This window comes from Calonectris borealis, chromosome 7, assembly GCF_964195595.1.
Source record: "Calonectris borealis chromosome 7, bCalBor7.hap1.2, whole genome shotgun sequence".
Classification (NCBI taxonomy): domain Eukaryota; kingdom Metazoa; phylum Chordata; class Aves; order Procellariiformes; family Procellariidae; genus Calonectris; species Calonectris borealis.
Window position 1 is genome coordinate 24,546,393 of NC_134318.1, and position 20,916 is coordinate 24,567,308.

The following is a 20,916-nucleotide window of genomic DNA, read 5'->3' on the forward strand; positions in this document are numbered from 1 at the left end:
TCATGTCAGCCAACTGTGACATGTCATCCAATTTTAAGTGCAAATAGCCTTTTAGCTTTATAACTATGTAAGAGGGCGTCTAGGGGAGCAGCATCTCCATGTAGCTTACTCCAGAAATAGAGGATGCAGCCTGTGGAAGGAAAGACTGAGCCAGTCATGAGAGCAACAAATTTTACATCAGACTGGAATAGCAGGGCCTTTCCAAATAAGGTAGACCTCACAGAAATAACTGGTGTTCTTCTGATGTCCACTAAAAAAAGATTCCCTTGGGCCAGGTGAAAAAAAAAAACAACTGGGCACAGAGAACTATGCCAATGAGATCTGGGCAGAGATAAAATGGGTCTGGAAGATAACATGAAAAGCAGAATGCAAGGCTCTGAATTTATCACCCCTAGATATCATGGAAAAGGAACGAACCCTGAAAAATGAAACAAGAGAAGTAGGATGTTGTTACCTAAGTGACAATACATGAGAAATTGAAATGGGCATAGGGTCACGTAACTGTCCGTGTCCCCATTGGGCCTGACAGCAAATTATGGGTAGAATCAAACTAATCTGCTCCTTCTGGCATAGGCAACGTTTTCACCCTCTTCAACAACGCTGGCCAAAAATTGAATAGTTCAGAGGTGCCTCTTGTCCAGAGCTAACTTGCTTCCAAGAAACCTTTGACAAAGTAGACAGTGCCTTTGTAGCAGATTTTAGGTTTCTTATTTATCTAGGCTTTCCAGAAAGTTGCCAAAGAAGTTTTAATCTCTGAGCAGAAATTAACCCATTGCACTAGTTGTCTGAATTGCCATTGACTTCATCAGGACAGACTTGTACCATGGAAAAAGGTACTGCCTCCTGGTTTTCAACGCACTAACAGTCTGTCTCCCAAATATGCTCATATGCAATTGATACTACAAATGCAACAGCAGATCCATCATTTTGTTGATAAAGGTTTTAGAAGACATTAAATCCATAGGCAATTGCATCATAGTAGAGAAAGGCATCTTACAAACTGCTCGTGAGTTCACTTTTGTGGGAAACACCTTTTATTAGCACTGGAAATAGACCCACAGTATGTTTTGTGAGGCAAAGGCAAGTGCTGATTTCTGGAGTCTCACGCCATCATGGAACTGTAACCTTATTACAGTGTCAGCACCGAGACAGAAATCTCTAGCAGCAATGCAGGAACAATACTCTATCCAGCTTTCAGTTATGGTGCCTGAGCCAGAAACATGGACAGAATAAAGCACGAAAAAATTTGGGAGTGTGCATGACTGCCCACAGCTGCACAAAATGTGGAGGAGAAAGCCGCCTTGTTTCAAAGTCGCTGTACAAAAAGGCTCGTCACTTGACCTCTACTTTAGTGCTCCCCAAGCCAAAAGGAAGAGAAGCTGATCCTTAGGGGCCCAGAGCAAAAATGATGGAGACAGCAACTTTACACACCAGCAACTTGAAGAAATTAAAGGAGCAGCCCAGGAAAGTATTGGCTGGCAATTCTCAGCCTTCTGCACCTGACAGTGCAAGCCGCCAATTGGTTTGGATATCTTGCCATTTCCAGTTTGATGTGACATGGGAAACAAAACTTCTCCTTGTCCTGACTGCTATTTGAACCCAGCATTTAAATCCCAAAGGAAGAGGCTTCGTTAAAGATGCTGGTTTCCTAACCCTACAAGACACATACCAAACAACACCCAGAGCTCTAGCTAATTAACCTTTTATCTCTTAAGCTCTGTGCCCTTTTGCTGGAATCACACCATGAAAACACCGCTCTTGCTCCTGCACCTGGTTTTCCATCCTTCCCTGTGATCCCAGTGCCTTTGGCTGAGAGTCTGAATTCCCATCTCCTCCCAGCCAGCCCCTTGCATTCGGTTTCCCTGCAGCCTGACAGCCAGATGTGGAGCTCGGCCTCAGGGCCACTTCACTTTCCTTTTCACTCAGACTAAAGAGCTGCATCAGCAACTGACAGCTCTTTGGTTGTATCTTTTTTAATCATTTGACTTGCATACATGTGATCAACTGAAAAATGCTCACAGCTGCTGGAAAAGGCAGACAACAGAGAGCCTCCAGCTTGCCCTGCGGATGCAACAGAGGAGCCAGGACTCAATTTCTCAACAGGAATGCCTCCAGATCACACTGGACACAAGAATCAGTCCAGGAAGCCAAGCTGCTATACACAAACCATAAACTATCTGTCAACACCCAGAACTGATCCTGCCCAACTTTCTAAATAACCCAGACCCACAATGTCATTCTGCTGAATCTCTAGAGCTCTGCCAACATTTCTTGGACCACCCATTTCCAGCTGTCAATGTATTGAGACCCATATTCTCCATACATTTGTATTTCAAAGGCAGAAGCTGGGAATGAAAGTGTCACCCACTTCTAAAGCCTTCCCTGCACAGAGGTACCCACAAGGTGTCGGAACAAGCAGCAGCTCACCACCATTCCCGTTACACAGGAAACAAACCCGTTGAGCAGGAGGAGAGTTTGTTGCTTCCAACAACTTCCTAAAGTGCCCAGTGCAGACATGGCAGCATGGCACACCAGGCACGCTGGTACCTGTGGGACACCAGCAACCTGAGAATACAAGGCAGGATATAATCTAACACCTGAAGCAAGGAATACAAGGGGATGAATACATTTTATGCAATTTAAATCAAAGGGTCCTTATAATTCCTGCCTGAAACACTTAGGAAAACTAGAAAAGTATAGCAACCATGGGAATATTTTCTTGCTTCTGGGCAGGGAGAGGTTAGTTAAGTACAGCCCTGGGCACATAAGTACATGCAGTTACACAGGCTCAGCTCAGAATCTGTTTACATAGAACTAGGAGTGCATGTCATCGATCTGGGTTGTAGCTTTTATTTGTACAGCCCTCGTCTGGGCTTCAGAGCTCTTCAATATTAATCATAACATTAAAATAAATTAGATAAAAGATAGAGCAGAAGCAGAAAAAAGACAATATACCCAGTGCTTCCAGTCTGGTTACAAACTGTGGTGGATAACAGTTTCCAAATTCTTTTGAAATAGCAGAGTGCTGCAGGGATAACATCATGGATTTAGATTCAAGACACTGAAGAACTATCCGAGAAAACAAATCCTTTGATTTACACTCAAGTAGATCTTCCTCTGGATTAATCTGCTCAGCTCTGAGATAACATGTAGATTTTTTTTTTTTTTACACAGCCTAACATAAACAAATCCTCCATGTGCAGTGAATGGCGGGGCAGTGAAAAGAAAAGCAGTTTGGGAGCATGTACTTTCCAAGGGACGGAAAAACACTTTGTCATTCACTCTGGGTTTGGCTTTCAGAAGTGCTGCCAGGGCACAGTGTTTGATATAATCAGTCTGCTACCAAGAACTTCATTTAAGCACAGAGAGCTGCCTGCATCGCTGGGTGATTCCCAAAACAACAGGGGTCTGGGTTACATCACCTCACCCACTTCTGCTCTCCCTCAGCCAAACGTGACAGAGCAATTGTGCCGAGGGCTCCAGCCTGATGAAGCTAGTGGGGACCCGTGCAACTGCATAAACTAGCATTACTGGTCCCCAGGGGATACACGGCTATGGAGGCAGACTGGCAATTTTTCAGCAGTAAATGAAATAAACCTTCACAACTGGGCATCATGTACTTTTTTTTTCATCTTCTGCTATCAGCAGCAGTTTGATGTTTCACTGCTTGTTGCAAGGACAGGACACAGTGCTGCAACATGGACCAAGATGGGATGGGTTCTTGTTTAACCTGCACAGACCTTAGAGAAAAAAAACATGTCTTGATTTCTGTTTCCTAATTTTATGAACTGTAAGCCTAACCTCAGCAGTAACAGACTCCCTGCCAGTCCTGGCTGGACTCAGCTTTTTGCCCTTGCACTCCAGCCTCTGCCTCCAGGCTGCCGGGGGGCTGACTGTCCACCCAGCCCCTCTCTCCCCAGCAGGCTTTGTCCAAGGAAGGAGGCAGCTCCCTCGGGCTGGTTTTGAGCACAGGCTCTGCCACAGAGCCCATTGCCTGCAGGCTGTGAGCACACAGGTGCTGAGTTCTGCTGGGGGAAAAGATCTCAGCTCCACAATTGTCTGCTTCAAAATCCCTGCTGTGTCTGTTAGTTTGGTTTTTTTCTCAAGCAATGTTTTAGGAACAGCTGAGCACTCGGATTCCCCTTTCCCTGGGACTGAAAACCAAGCAAACCCAGCTAGCACACACAGCTGCTCCTTCATTTAGAAAGAACAGTATTTTGCATCTGGCTAGGCCACTCCTCAAAAGCATAGTGAGAAAGAACACTTGGATAACAGACAATTAACACCACAAAAGACAATTGGAAATGGAACCAGTGTACTTTGCATGCATGCTAAACGCTATCCCTGCAGCCAGGGTCTTCTGGATTTCTACCCCATACATTTTCTGCATGCAAGGAAAACTTACCTATTCTCTTAGATCTTCTTGGCACATATCAGGCAACGCACCACTTCCTAAAGACACAGACCGGTTTTGGGGATAGTCAGATAAAGCCTGAATGAGCAATATAGGTTCTTCAAGCAGTTTCTGCTCAGTGGTGCATCCAGCAGATTCCTAACACCAACAAGCTCTTGCCAAGTGACTGTGTGTGTATTGCACTGTAACAACAGTTATGGAGATCACAGTCGATGAGTGACAGTATAACAGTCTTTGGCACTTAGTCTGATGCACTCCAACATCTTTTCTCATGTGGCTACACTGAATCACCTTACGGCAGTTTGGAGCAATAGTTCTTATACCCCTTTGTGGAAACCGAGGCACAGACCTGCACTGACCATCCCAGAGCCACCCCACCGGCTCACAAAGGCAGGATTGAAAAGGCAACCCAGATCTGCCAACTCTCAAGACTCTGGCTTCACCAACAAAGCACCCGATCACAAGCAAGATCACCAGGATAGCAAGAGACCCAAGTCTTGCAGCTCTGAAGTCCATTCAAATTGAGGCAGCTCTCAGCTGAAGATGAGGTGCAGCACTGCTAGAAAGGAGCAGAGACGGACACAGACTTCTGTTCAGGGCAGCTTCCTGCACCTGAAGCAGGGCCTGAAGGGCTCCATTTTACACCCCTGTCCAGCAAGAGCAGAAGAAACAGCCAGGCGGTTACAGACATCAGCACATTATGTGGAAAGCTAAAGGAATCAAGTGAAATAACTCATGCCAGTTACTTTACAACGCCTCTGGCCCTCACCTACCACACTGGGAACAGACTGGTGGGGAGGGACTGGAAGAAGCAGACACCACATCCAGCTCAACAGCTCCCATTACAACCAGCTGACTGACTGCTCAATAGGGAGATCCTGGATTTGGGGAGTTCTCAGACAAGTACGGCATTAGGTTAACATGCCTAAATTTACATCTGTCCCAGAGGGCCACATTTCCTGTACTACAAGCCCCACAAGAAGGGGAAATTAGTTTTTTCCTTCATCAATGTCTGGCTCTGTTCCAGAGGCCTTGGCTTTTTGTCCCTGCAGGAGCTTCCCCAGGGAAGCTATTTCCTTGAGGTCTACTTTCTCCTCGTGCACGGCCTTGCCTGAGCAAGGGTTACAGAGGGGCCCCAGCTCCATCTCCAGGAGGTCTCCAAGCCTGAGGCTGGCCACGATTCCCTCAGAGACCAGCCTTGCTCTACATCGGGCAGCATCTTGCTGGCAGACACCCTTAAAGAAAAGGCAATTGCACCGCAGCTGATCTGCAGTTGCCCACCCTGCTCCCTCTGCAGAGAGGGACACCAGGACAGGAGCTGGCCCCAGTGCATCCTCATGAGGCAGTGAGCCCTGGAGGTGCCAGCCTGGACTCAGAGTTCCTGTGGGGCTGAGAATCCTCATTCACACACCGCACCCCAAAGCTGCAGCATAAGCTCCCCACAAGCTTGCAGATGTAGGAAGTCCCACTCCTTCCCTCCCAGACAGTGTGGCTGACACCTCCACCCCAAAACCTGAAATTTAGCCAAAAGGCTCATGGAGGAGGAGCTGGAGTCATCTCTCATCCTACCCTCCTCCATATACTTCATTTCAGGCTGAAAACTGTTGTGAGCAGCAAAATAAGCCCCTGAGAAAAATCTAGTGACTCTGTGTGACCTTACCCCTGCAGCACATTGTCAACACATTAATTCACTTCAAGATAAAGTTTTAATAGATTCTGACCTCCAGCATCAGAAAGACCTCCCTCAGCCACATGGCCTAGTACCCTGCTCCTTTGTTCACACAATGCTCGCGTGAACTTCGCAATAGAGTCAATGACAAGAGCACACATCAGTTTCTTAAAATTGTTAATTCTGTCTGTAGACACTTCTGATACCCTTAACCTTCCAGCTACTTGCCATCCATGGAGAAAACATTTGGGAATACAGCCATGACCACCCTTTATTGGGAGAAACATACTTAAAACAAGCCTGTGAAGATCAACCTTCAGCTTGAAAGCTAGTATCATTGCAGGTGTCACAGTCAAGGCTATATTGGCTACTGGCTGAGTTTCTTGACTATCACACAGGTGGGCCCAGTCACTAGAAAAGGTTTGTTCTGCCACCCACTTAAGCACACAGCACAGCATGTACACTCAACAGCAAGAAGATGATGGGAGCACTGTTCTGCAAAGGGTTCAGAACACAGACATGTGAAATTCAGGCTGCAGAAAAGCCACAACTATTTATCCCTGTGTGACCTTGGGCAACACACTTCACTTCTACATATATTTTAACTTGACTGACTTCAATAAAATGTATATATAACAGACAACTGGTAAGTAGAACAGTAGATAATGCCTTCGAGGGCTCTCATACACAGTAAAGCCTAATATGTTTTGAGACTATTTTGTACTCTTCAATACCAATGTAGCAAAAATTTGCCATTGATTTCAACTGAAGCAGGTTCATTTAAATTGTACTGAAGCTTTGTGGAGGTCAGCACAATTCTGGAATGACACCATGGACAACAGCAAAAGCAGAGATGCTCTGCCAGGCATGGAGGAGTGGGAAACACCTTCAGTCACACAGTAGCAGTGTTCTTCCTTTCATGATTTGCATGACATTTTTAACAAAATGTAATGCAATTCATAAATAAAAGTTTTGCTAAAGTTAAGTTTGAGGTATGACATGCAGGATTTGGCAGGGCTGTGGAGGCAATACATGGTGGAGGCCCAACTCACTGCATGGAAGAGCTGGGATGGTGGCAGAGTCCTCCAAGAAAGGCACAAACAGTGTCTCTGTACATGCCAAGAGGAGGCACAAGAGAACCAAGAGGTGCCAGAAAATGATAAGGAGGAGAAAATTTCAGAGTGTGAAGAAGGAAAGATTGCACATGCAAGTCAGACAAGTCTTTTCCCCAGGAACTCCAAATGGCATGAAAGCTTTGTGATCCTGTGTTGGCCTAAGCAGCAGCAACCGGTATCACCCCACTCCAGATGTCACAACTCTCATCCCAAGCAGCCCAGTCTGAGGATATAAGCAGGCAGCAGCTCAGACCCAGGGCGGATCAGGTAGCAAAGGTATAGAAAGAGCCACATTCCCCCAGGCCTTCCACAGGGGCTTAGGAAAGGGTAAGGAATGAGTCCAGGAGACAAGCTCAGCACAGGGAGAAGACATGCCCTGGCTGCTTGCTGGGCTGGCAATGCCAGCAGGACTCAGTCATCAGCTGCAAGCAGAGCCTGAGACAGAGCAGCCAGAGGGAGAGGACTCAGTGGGCTGGAGCTGTGTAGGAGAAGGACGGCCTGTAGGAGACATTGCAGTTCCTCTGTACAGAAAGGCTGAACTATGCGCTGCTCCTGGGATGCAAGGGACAAAGCTAAACGCTACTCGTCTGACAACAGTGAGACTTCAGCAAGAAGCAGCACAGGGCTTTAGGAGAGATGGGTCACATATATGGAATAAACTTCTTAACTGGTACAACCACTATTGAGAAAGCAACTGAGCAGAACAGCATTTCTGCAAACCTAATTCAACTTCACTGAATTTAGAGGATCACCACACAATATAGCTGATGAATAAACAGCAAACAATGTCTTTTATCAAATGAAATATTTACACCTCTTAAAGACATTCCTGAAGTACAGGTTTGCTTTCAAGCAGTAACAGGGGAAAAGGACCCCCTTTCCTGAGCCATCCATCTGCACTCACCCTCTACCCCAACAGCTGTAGAGTTTCAGTTCTGCCTAATGCCTCTCCAGATTTATTGGATGCCCAGCTAGAAAGCTCTGATTGTTCTCTGTTGCAGTATTTTGCCATGGGTGAGGAATGTGGGAGGGATCCATAATATTTTTATGACTATTATATGACCTTCTGTTAACTTGATGGGATGAGTCACAGGGCCCTCCCTGAGAAGAGGGCAAGCAGCCCTTGAAATGGATGCTCATGGAAAGGCAGAGGGGTCAAACCAACAGTGGAGCCTGAACGCTGGTAGGAGTTTTAATTATGAATTATGAATCTAGCTACTATAGGCTGCTATTTTGGGAGCTGCTAAATTAACAGGCAAGTAAGAAACAGGAGGATCTTCTCAAAAGATAGGGCACTTCTGCCTCCCACCCATTAAGGGATGTGAAAGTCCTGGATCTGAGGCAGCAGTGATTTGTGGTGCCTGATTTATCAAGGTCACAGAGCACCAAAGCAAAATCTTGCCTCCACTTCTGTCTCTCCTCATGCCAAGGGGAAAGCTAGTCCCCCAAATCCCTCTCACCAGCACAGACTGCTTAAAAAATGGTATCATCTTCCCTCAGTTCACTTTACATGGTCTGGAGAGTAAAACCGTGTGGCTTCTGACTAGAGATGGATAATGCAATGTTCTCTCATAAGAAAATATTGCCTTGTTAAAGTCAAGACTTTTGCAAGCAGACATAAATCTAAAGCAAGAATAACTTCAATTAAAAGTGGAAATATCAGATTAAGAGAGGTTGGATTCATTAAGAGAGAATTTCACCTCCTCCTAAGACCTCCCTTTTCTGCCTGACTTTCTGAAAAAGGTTAAAATATTCTTTGAATTTTGTGCCAGAGTTGAAACAAATTTTACCATAGACTACAGGAGATTCATAATCCTGCAGTCCCCATCATAGGAAATATCATACCTGTTAACTGAAAATGCTGCCACAGCTATCCCATAAAGTGTTAAGCCACTGAACCAGTGACAGTAAGTGAAATTTGTATCTGCTGACATCCCCGAGAGGCAAGCTAAGCCCCAGCTCCTCTCAGGGCTCAGCATGGAAGGGAAAACCCCATTCCCAGAAGAGCAGAGCAACTGTGGGTGCCGGCGGCTTGCAGCAGGCACGCCTGCAGAGAGGGAGGGTTTCAGCACCTTTTCTCACCAGAGCACTGCAGTATCACAGCCTGGACACTCGGCAATTACCTCCCTGGAAACACTGCTGCTCACACCAACCAGATGCAGAGCCTGGCCGAACCTCAAAACCCTGCTCATTTCCCCCACTTTTTACCAGCAAAGCACAAAACAGGCCAGGGGGTCTTGCACTGTCAACAAGTTGTGGGGAAAAAAAGAAAGTACTTTTTCATTCTCTTCACCATTAAAGCTCTTCCCATCAGAGGGCACGAGGGCAATTTAGCTCCTCAAGGGGAGGGGGTTGCTGGTGTTCAGCTAATGGAAACAGGCTGCTGGCTAACGGGTGGTCCGCAAGCCCTGTTTGTTTGTGGAGGGAGCAATCCCAGCCATTGCAGGTAAGCAGCACGCTGCCCTTGCTGCTCCGAGTAACTACGCTCACAAACTGCCTCAGTCAGCAGCTACACAAAGCCTACCGAGGATGAGACTGCTGAGCAGGAATTTAGCACCGTTTACACCACCAGCTTGGGTGAGCAGCACCATCTCCCCCAAGGACCCCAACACCACCAGCAGAGCCCTCGTTGCTGCAGGATGGCCAGGGAAACAGGCTCTGGGACTTGAAGGAGAGTTACATACTTCAGACTCATAAAAGTTTCATTTATTCTGCTGTGAGTACTAAAGGAAGGAACGAGTTGCACTGAGTGCAGCACTTCTACCAAATATGTTTATGGTAGGAAAAAAGTCTTTCAGCTGGGACCAAAGCTATTTGTGGACACAGACCAGCTCCAGCAGGCCTTTCAGGAGCTGCAGCAGGCTGTGTGCCACCGGAGATGCTGGCAGGATCAGATCCACGTGTCTGGGAACAAAAGATTTTATGAATTTGTTTTCGTTCCACTTTAGAAGCAGAACCAAACTTGAAGCTGTAGCAAAATGGGACTAGCCACCCCTGCCCAGCTAACCAGCAGCTGTGACACAAGGCTAGTGAGCACAAAAACCCATGACTCCCCATACATTGCCTAGCTGATTAATTAACATCAGCTGATAACATTTTATTTTCTCCCCTATCTTTGCACCAGACCTCACTCCCAGCAGTAACTCAGCTGAAGTCCATACGCCCAAGGCCTCTGTTTTGTTTTAATCAAGGCTTACACCTGAGCAGACCCACTGGCAAGCACTGAAACACTCATGTCTCACCCAAAGCACCTCACTAACACGTGGGAAAAGTCACCAAGCAGGGCTCCATGCCCAGAGTGCACACGCTGTAGCAGCAAGGTTCCGTTTGCTACAGATGAGGGTGTCACTTGGCCCCAGACCCCACCAGCATCACTTGCTCATTGCAGCCTGCCCAGCTACCAAGCCCCCCAGTTTCCAGCAGAGCCAGGCACAGCCCAAGCTCCTGCCTGCTCTGCCAGGCGCTCAGCGGTGCAGCTGTGACCCACATGGTAGTGCACTTCTCTGGATGAGACACTCACCTTCAGAGCCAGCCTTTCACCCAGGTGTCTCCAGCTCCTACTGCCAGGCAGGTCCTACTTGCAAGCTGCTATTTTGGTGGGGAATTTAAAAAAAGGGAAAAAAAAAGAAAAAGAGAAAAAAAGGAAAAAAAAAGGGGACCCATGAGGTGGTCAGTTTGGTTGGAACCTCCAAGACCAAAAAAGAGGCAACCCAGGAGGCAGCACAGTTGCTCTAGGCACACACCCATGCCTCCAAACTCAGACATCAAGTTACAGCAGCCACAGAGGGGCAGGGCTTATCCCCCGATACCGCAAAGCCCAATTCCCAAAGCACAGTGGCTGTGCCCAGCTTAGAACTGTTTTCTCCCCAGGAACAAACATCTCCTATCAAAACCTACTCAGCCCCTGCCTTTGATATTTAAGTGTCCTGCTGTACTCCCATAGGCCACCACAACCAGCGGAGCCCACCCTTCACCTGAGAGGTGACCTCCTCCCTGGCTCTCCCAGGTGAAGCTCATCGTGGCTCCTAAAACCCCAACCACAATTCCCCCAGGTGCAGCCTGGGAAGCAGGAAAAAGGCTGGAGATGAAACAAACACCTGGATGCCAGCCAGTAGATGAGTGACAATACCTATTGCTAGCCCCAGATCACAGCTTTAAGCATTGGGATAATCCCGTAACAACATGCTGAGAACATTTCTGGAGGGCACGCTGGCACGCTGTGCTTGGGCAAGCTGTGCTTGGGCAAGCTGCGGCAATGCACGGTATAAAGCGAAGCTCACGACCAGACACAAATATGTTGTGCTCAGGCACATGGTCTGTTTGCATAACAATGTGCCTGAAACATTGCTTTCCTGTTAGCAGGAACAGTTTGTCAAAGGGTTTGTACCTCAAAGCGAGTTATAACTTTGTGCTTTAAATTACTAAGAATGCTTCTGCTTTCTAAAGAGTTGCCATCCAGAAACAAGGCAATGCTAGCCGGTTTGTGACATCCCCCAAATAGTCACCAGCAGAGAGGAGACAGTCCAAGCAAAGGGCTTGTTAACAATGCACAGGTTGAAAGTCATTAATCGGATTTTTTTTTTTTGGAAAAGGCTGTATATAATTAGAAAAGCATGAGGTAGAGTTGGAGAAAGAGGTAAGAAAATTTTGTGCATCTTTAGAGGGTTTATTCTGGTTTCTGTTGCAATTTTGACTTGAAAATATACTGTGAGCTGCAGCACAAGACCAACAGGACCACGTTCACAGGAGAAGATCCTCTGCTGCAGCCTGTCCACCTCCCACCTGATCTTAACTGAGAATTTCTGGATAATGAATGCTATTTTCGATGTTTGTTTTGACCAACTTTACACAAACATTTACTGTGAAGAAAACAAAGGTAAATCTGAGACAACTTACTTCCTATTTGGCACCAAAACCTGGTCTGAAGCCATTCCTCAAACCCAACCCTGTTGCCCACAAGCAGACCAGATATTTGTCCTGCTGCCCTCAGCAGGCATCTCGGTGCTGGCGAGGGGAGAGGGTAACCCAGCAGCTGCACCATGCCCACAACAATTGAGCAACGGTCCTGTCTAATGTTTCATTTTTAATAAGTATTCCCAATTGAAAAGCTAATGCTGCCCCACAGCATGTTTCTAGTAAACAAAAGAAGACAAATGCATACCAGACACAAGGCGTGTGGGAGGAAGAGGAATGCATAATCAGCTCCCAACTGTCATCGCATGGTTTCTCCTTCGAGGGGGGTTTGCACTGAGGGAACAGCGGCAAATCTCCTGGGGGCTCAGATGAGGAGAGACCTGACGTAAAGCACTGCATCTAGAAACCTCAGGCCTGACTCTGGTCAGACTTACATCATAACCAAAAATTATAAAATCAGTATAAGACTGTCTCTATACGGACATATATATACACATCTTATAGTCTATAAGACTGGGTGGATGAGATTGAGTTGTTTTTGCAGTTTCTGGGCAGGGCAAAGTCATATTCAAGTGCAGCTTCCCCTGAGACAATGTTTAAAGAAGGTCCTCAACCTGACCTGAGTTCACATCCAAAGGTGACCTCAACTTCTGGCCCGTTTGCTCGCAGCAGGAGGCACTAGCATTCATGGCCACACAGCCAAGCAAGCCCTGGAGTTATCTCCAGCCTCCTCAGTTTTCATTCATATCCCCCCTCCCTAACCTTCATACATCTTCTTCCAGGCTCTTTTTTAGCTTATTAAGTCTGTGGTGGCCTCTCAAACGTACTAAATATAAACGTGTGGACCCAGCTATGTAAATAAAATGGCCCATGTGGTGAGCACACATGAGGGCATGGGGTCTTTCCCATGGATGGGAAGGCAGATTCCTAAGCAAATCCCAAGCCCTGCACTTCTGCACAGAGAAGGGGAGCCTGAGGTGTAGGAGCAGTCACAACTTTGCTTAAAACAATTGATCATTTTCTCTACCTGGAGCGGGAAATGCCAGTTACTGGCAGTGCTAAGGTCTGCCTCTAGCACCAGGAGATGGAGACCTGGAGAAAAGAGGGTCAGGGGACAGGAGGATGTGTAGGGAGGAATTTTTATGGATGAGTGTTATGCAACCAGAAGGGGAAGGATTTCCCCAGTCTTACTGTCGCTGGTATATGTGTACATCAGTGTTGACCAGGGTGCACACTGTGTGGGGGCAGCTCTGCACACGTTGAGAATGATTTGTTTGAGCGACTCCCTTGTTCTTCCTTCCTGAAAGAGAAGAAGCTCAGACTGGAAAAATAGGTCAGGGGGGCAGTTCAGGAGAAGACTGCCAGACAGCTGCCTCTCCGTCTCCTGTGCAATGTCCCATGGCGGTGGGGGATCTAACCCCCTGTCAGGCGAGTGAATGTGCTGGGAGCTGTGTGTAGTGTGGTAGGACTGGGTGTGCGAACTGCGAGCTCCCGCTGGTGCACAGCCTCTGCTAAGTTAGAGGGTGACTTCGCTACCCACCTCACGGTGAGTCTCTTCTTCTGACTGAAGAGGTCATTATCAAGCTGCTGGCTCTGATACAGTCTTCTGTGCCTCCCCACAGGTGCAAAGGGGCAGGAGGAAGGTGGTCCAGGGCACACGGCCACCTAAGAGGGTGAGCTCGCGGGTGGGACAGCAGTGAGAGGACACCCAAGCTCTGGCCCGCTGTCACAGTAACACAGCGCTGAGCCTGCTCCTACTTTTCAGCAGGCAGAGAAGAGCCCATGCCAGGTTCAGGGATTGGACCTCAGTGCAGAGTGAGGTACAACACAGCCAGTGATACCCAGAATCGCAGGGGATGCCCAAGCCAAAAAATATAATACATGGTCAAAAACTCCTGCCCAGACCCACAGACTCACACCTGGAGATCTGATGTGGTGGACAAACTCAAGTTTACACCCCAACTTTCCAGCTGAGGCCAGGATAGCCTCCTCCTCTCCCTCCAAATCATCCTAGCTATGGCAGGGTCACAGAGTCTGCAGAAGAAGCCTCCTCTTTTCTGATCCAGTGCCCGGTGCCTAGGGTGGGGGTCAGAGAGTTGGCATTTGGGGTCCCTCCAGGCACTTGTCTAACCTTATCCGAAGCCTGTCTCCAGGCACTGTCTCCTTTGCTGCTGCTTCTCCTTGCTCTCAGCCTCTTCCGATTCCCAACCCCAGCTAGGGGTGATGTGACAAATCTCCTGGTTTTAAACCTATACACTTAAAATCCTTTTAGACAACATAGTAAAAGAGGTGATGGATCCTGCTGTGCTTGTTTGCTTTGCGGCCTTTTGGAGGCAACGCCAAGTAAAATGAAGTCCCAGAATAAATCCTACTGAACAGGAACATTTTCATAAATAACTTCAGCTACACAGCTTGCAAGTACTTGAGCATTTCTACATCTCTGCAGCCAAAACATGTGTTTTGTGTTGCTTCACATAAATCTCTCTGGTTATTTATCTGCATAAACCCTTCTATAAATTGCTCACTGGGCCTTGAAATGCAGCAAGCAGGCTCTTTGATGTATGTCTCAATCACCAGGTGAATCAATCACTGCTGTGCACACCTTGTTTGCTCCCACGTAGGGAGAAGTTACCAGTCTCCTTTGCCAGAAAAGAGGGCAAAAAGTCAAATGGTTTTGATGGATGGATAAATGTCTGTGAGCTGAACCTCATGCACAGAGCTTGTTTATACTGAGAGTTACTAGCACTCCCTCCTCCCACTAGCTGATAAAATACTCCTCCTCATCCATCCTTACAAAATATACTCCAGACCAAGAGCCTGCACATGAATATTTGATCTCTTTGTGAGCTCCTTTTACACTACTGCATTTCCTCCTGTGGTGGCAATTCCTCTATGTACAGAAATAAATAAAACATCAGCTTTATCCTGATGGTGTTAAGGTGGCATATCAGTCTTGTTATACACCCGCTCCGCACAGAGGTGGATCTCACTCTTCATCATCACAGCACAACCTTTAGTGTTTATTCTAAGTCCTGTGAATGAATCGTGTTCATTTGGGTTATAGTTTAGCTGAGTAGCTTTTTTGATTGAGAGCTACCATCAGATTTCACAAGGGATGTGCAGACTCATTGATAGGCAGGCATGATTCATCATCCTCGAGTGAGCTGTGCTGCTGACATGCTGTGTGATACTGTCTGGATCAAGGCATCACCCTGCCTCAGTTTCCCCATTCAAAATGAAAATAAGCCAGTGCCACAGAAAAACTGATAGCATTTACTTTATGTTGACACAGCGCTCCTGTTGGCCATGTTGTCGGATCTCCATGATGAGAGTCAGCCTGCATATACAGTACACTATAACATGTCACGCTTCTCCAGGGAAAGCCACTCCTTGTGAACGCCCTCTCACCCCTGCACGTGGCTCCTGCACTGCTGCTACAAGATGCTGTCTCCCAGGGTGACAGCTCATATTAGCGATGTTTTCGTAGGTGGGGGCTGAAGGGATAGAGAAGTCGGAAGAGGGGAGACGGAGCCTTAGACAGCTTGGCCAGCAGTTCAGACACCTCCTAGTGTGACAGCCCAGAGCTCGTATCCGCTGGCAGCTACTGAGGAAGGAATTGGCTGGCCTTGGGAGCAGGCTACAATCTTTATTTGGAGGTCCCAACAGCAGCTAAACTGCTGATTCAGAGAGAATATGTGATTGATTTCATCCCTTCTTCAGCTGCATACAAATAGGCTGAGGCTGCTCTGGAGTATCTCATGAGTAATTTTTCTGCCTCTGCACTGTTCCTGTGCACCTTTGGTACCCCCTGGGCTCTGTGCTTTCCTTTGACCTGTGGTGTGGGGCTGGACCTCTTTTACTACAGCCCACTGTTAGAAACAAAATGCTATTATGAAAGGTGGAGATGGGACTTTCAAGCCCCTTATTCACCTCCCTGTTTGATCACTCCAGTCCCATGGGACTTCTTGTGGGGTGAGGAATTTTTCAGTGCCAGTGGGAAAAGTGGATGTGTGGTCACATGAATCACATCCTCCCATGGGGCTGAAATCCATGGCCTTACATCCAGATCACAAGTTACATCTATATTGCAGTAAGTGATCCTAAGCATAGACTTTTCCATCTGTTCTGCCTGCCTGGGTCTGCCTTACCAATCAGTTCTAGCTGCCTCTTAAATCTGCTAGGAAGGCTTTGTCACATCAAACTCAATATACTCTGGGAGTATTTTAGACTTCAGCCCAGACATGCAGACTCTGTGGAAAAAGGAGATAGAGCTATTTTTAGTGTGGCCGTCCATGCAGAGTCAATGATGCCAGCTTCAGCATGACAAGTCTCTCCAAGTCCTGCAGCAGGCTGACTGCTTCATGGTGGTGGGTTCCTGCATGTGTAGGCAACATGGATGGTCTATGTGACATGTCAGCTCATCTTTGAACACATCTGGAGTCCTTGCAGCTATTGTATGGGAGTAGCTCACAGCAAAGGAGTCTGACCAAGCCCACACTCCTGCAAGAAAGGATGGGAACTGAGGGGCAGCAGGAGTAGAGAGGACATGCAGGGACTTGCGCAGGGCGTAGCTGTGCCTCAAGATCACACGTGCAGCTCCCTTCATGTCTCCCTTCCCTCTTTACATGCCAAGTCGAGATCTCCTGTCATCCACCTGAGAGCCAAGACCAGGCGTCCAAAGACCAGAGATTCCCAAAGAAGAGGGACGAGGCCCTGGAGCCCAGCACTGAGCTCTGCTGCCTCTGCCCTGGGCATGCCACAAGTAACCCCGTCACACTGAGGCTTCCCCTTCACCTCACTCCCTCTCAGCGGAGGTGAGGACTGAGCAGACCCTGGCAACAAGCTCCTTTGCTCTGTTGCCCCTCAGCACAGTGGAGACAGTCCCACTGGAGAGGGCTCATGCCTGCGGCATGGAGCAGCCCACCGCTTGGTGCACCGGGCACATCTCTGATGGCAGGAGCAGCCAGCTCCCTGGCAGCTCCCTGGACAGGAGGCTCCTGCATCCCGCTGGCTGACATCCCCTCCCCCTCATTAATTTGGGGGAGCACCCCTGTCCCTGTGGGCTTTGCCACCTCCACAGTGCTTTGCAGCTCCCAGCCCCGCTCCTGTCTCAGCCCTCCTAACCACTCACACTCTGCTGTCAGCAAAGAAACTTCACAGGCAGCTGAGAAGCAGTGAGATAGGAGGCATTCATTTCCTTGGGGCTTAGCCTTGAACTTGGTGCCTTGAACTTAGTCTCAGCTCTCCTGATGTCTCCTCTCCCTCATTCCACTGCGGCATTCCTGGTTTAGCTTTGCTGTTGTCCCCAAAAAATCATGAGTTTAAATCATGCAATTAGAAGTAATACTACTAATAATAGCAAATAAAGATTTTTTTCACTTGGGAATTTTCTTTTCTCTGGGTTTTGAGTCTCTTTTTGCAGCTTTTCTCTGCAATTTTGCGAGCTAGACATGTGTTTTCATGGAGAGTCTTGCATAATCACATGGTTCTGGGAGCTGGGCACCAACCTCTAGGAGCCCTGCTGTTGAACTGGAGATCAGATGCATAGTAAATAAATCTACTTTTGAGAGTTCTTGTTATTACAGCTTCGTTTAAGACACACACATGGGTTTTCAGTGCATACATACATACACACACACGTACACATACATCCCAATCACACACCTCTCTCCCAAGTACTACGTAAAATACCGCAAGTTCAGCACACAGTGCCCAGCCCACCCAGTCTTGGTGAGCAGGGTGGCACTGGGATGGGGATTGATCCCAGCTGTACGGAGCTGAGCAGAGCCCTGGGGGATGGCCAGCCAGGAGCGTCTCACACACGCTGCCGCAGGGGGCCGGTGTTAGTCCACTTTTTGGAAAGCCTCTAAGGTTGGTGTCAAACAGGTGACCAAATAAGAGAAGGGAAGTTTATGCTGACGTGCTGGGAGGTCCTCTTCTGAGCGAGGGGAGTTAGCCTTGGGTCGGGGGGAGAAGGCTTGCAGGTTTCACAGGGAAAGCAGGAGTCACCAGCAAGTCAGAGGCAGTCTACTTGGACCCTTGGCCCTCGTTCACCGGAGGGTGATATAGGTGCTGTAGAGGTCTGTGAGATCCCCACAAGTACATCAGATATGTTCCTACTTCCAGTTTCTCTTTAAGATTGCCTTTGCCACAGAGGCCATCAACCTCTGTCCCCTTCCCCTGGCAGCACCCCCACGCTGTCCCGCACCGCAGTGTGATGAGATTTATTAACGCTGGACGCCCGGATGAGAACTCACCCCCTGGCCATGGCCAGGCACAAGGCACAGCCTGTGCAAATGCCAGGCCTGGCCCCAGGAGAAATACAGTGCCTCTCCATCCATGCCAGCAGTGAGAATGTCCCCAGGAAAGGCTGAGAGCACAAAGGCTCTTCACCAGCCCCTCCAGCTCACCCTCTCTGCTGGCTCAGCCTGCGGCGCTAGGGCTGTGCGCCAAAGGCCTCTGGGGCTGGCTGTCCTGATGGGGGACAATCGGGGCAGTATACTGCTGAGCCTTGACCCCTTCCCTGGCGGGGTGGGAAATTCCCAGAGGAGCGGGCGAGTGTTCGGCAGCATGTCGGACACCCTTTGATCACAGAGCATAAAGCAAAACAGGCCAGTTATTGATTCGTGTTCGCTGCAGCTCTAGGCTCTCCCCAGCCCCCTTCAGATCCATGTGGTGTCTATCATGCTTTTCTTGTTCAGACAGTAAAACTTTACGGTGCCCTTTCATCAGCCTTGCAGAGGGCTGGCTATGGGCTGGCAGGGAGCAGCTGGGCTGGCGGTGCAGCGGTGGGATTCTGCTGTCCCCTGCCGGGCATCCCCAGCACGGCTTGCAGCACTGCCCCAGGTTTGAAGACTCCAGAGGGCATGATTTAGTGGTTACAGCAAAGGAAGAGGGGCACACTTAAGATTTTCTCTCCAGCTCTGCTGTTTATGTGGCTTCAGGCACCCTAGTGCCATATTTTTTCCCTGCCCCAGGAGAGGAGGGAGGTCTGCCAAGCTCACCTCAGGATGCTCTCAGTTCATCCAGACTGGTTTGGAAAGCTGTGGACCACTGGTGATACAAGGCAGAGCGAAACTCCCACTGACTGCAAGGAGGTGTTTGTATCCAGTGAACCCACAGCTGCAATTCATTGGTGCTTCCAGTCAACTGGGTCCATCTACCATCAGCCGGCTGTCGTGAAAATCTGTTTCCTCTCCATGACAGGTGACCTGGTGGAAGGAGGGCACAGGGAGGCAGCACATGGCAGCACTGCAAAGGCTCTGGGCAGCTGCCTGCTGGCTGCCTGTCCTTCGGCGGCCAAGGGAGACCGTTGGTGTCAGTCTGTCTCAGATGGGCACGTTGGTGGAAGGAGATTCCACCTCTGTTGCTACTGCTTAGAGAGGGGACCAAGGCTGCCAAGCAAGGCTGCTTGACGTGGTGGTTATAGCTGAGGGCTTAGAGAAAGGAGAGGGGGAAATAACAGAAACAAATTTCTAGAGCATTGTGCAAGGCTCAGTTTGGGAACAGTTTGGGAACTGTTTTTATACGACGGGCAGGGAGTGAGAATAGATGAGTAAGTCAAGCATGTTCCACAGGTTTCTGCCAGAGCACGGCTTGTGGTGCCCTATACCCCATGATGGGAATCTCCGCTCACCGCAGCACTCTTGCAGCATCACCATTTCGCAGAGCCAAGGCACGAGGTGCGTGCTGCTCCCCCGCAGCCTTTCAAGGGTGGCTGCTTGGCACAGTCGCTGCACTGTGGCCTTGGTCACAGAACAATGGCCACGGTGGCCGTGCCACAGCAAAATGACTTGAGTAAAGTGTGAGGAGGGAGAGCTGAAGATGAGGATTAACATCACCATGAAACCCTAACGCTGAAATAAAATCCTCTCAAATCAACCCATATATCACTGGAAGCAGCCTTTAAATGTGAATCCTGGCTGGCAGCCAAAGTGCAAATGGCAAGCCTCTGTGCAAGAGAAGTGGCTAATGTGCGGTGGGGACCACTGCTATTACGTGTCCCAGAACAGGCTGTGCTGATGCATAGGTTTTGCAGTGTTGGTTACAGGCTATTAAACCCCTCTAAGGTCATAAGTTTTCAGTTCTCTTCTGATTGCATAAATTCATTCCTAAAAACCTCACCAAAACACACTCAACACACAGTTTCGTTGAGGGTATCATCTCCCCACTTGAACAGAGGCAGAACAAGAAGGGACCCCTCTACCAAGAAAAATCAGGTTCATTTGAGGTTGCTTTGTAGGAGCACTAGCCAAAAAATTCCTGGATGGAAGGAAAGAGCTGCTAAAGGAGTGCTGGTACAAAGCAAGTCTGAGGATACCTGTCCTGCTCACTCCAAGCTCCCCTCCTGAGCACTGGAGTGAGAGAAGCACTAGTGCACCGCTGAACCGCGAGTGGAGAAGACCGTACGTTACGTCACGCTAAGGGTCTCCCCAGGCGGGGGACACAGACCCGCAGGAAGGCTGATGTAGGCCCACTCAGAGGATGGAGGTTAGGCAGTAGTTAAGGGAACATGGGAGGGAGACAGGAGGTTTAAATTGTTAACATATTAATCTGCCTTTCCCAAGTAGATTCTGTTCCTCCATCACCACCACCATCAGCACCCATAAATTTACGTTTATTTTAAACCCTGGGGCTTGTTGCTCTCTAGAAAGGAAACACTGCTGTCAAGGGCACTTGGACAAAGTCATTTAGTTTCTGGGTGAGAGCTCAGTGCAGTTTAGGAAGAGCTCCAGAGTAACAGCCCAGCACACTGCTCTGCCCATGTTGGCAATGGGGACCCCCACCACGGGAGGAGGCAGAGG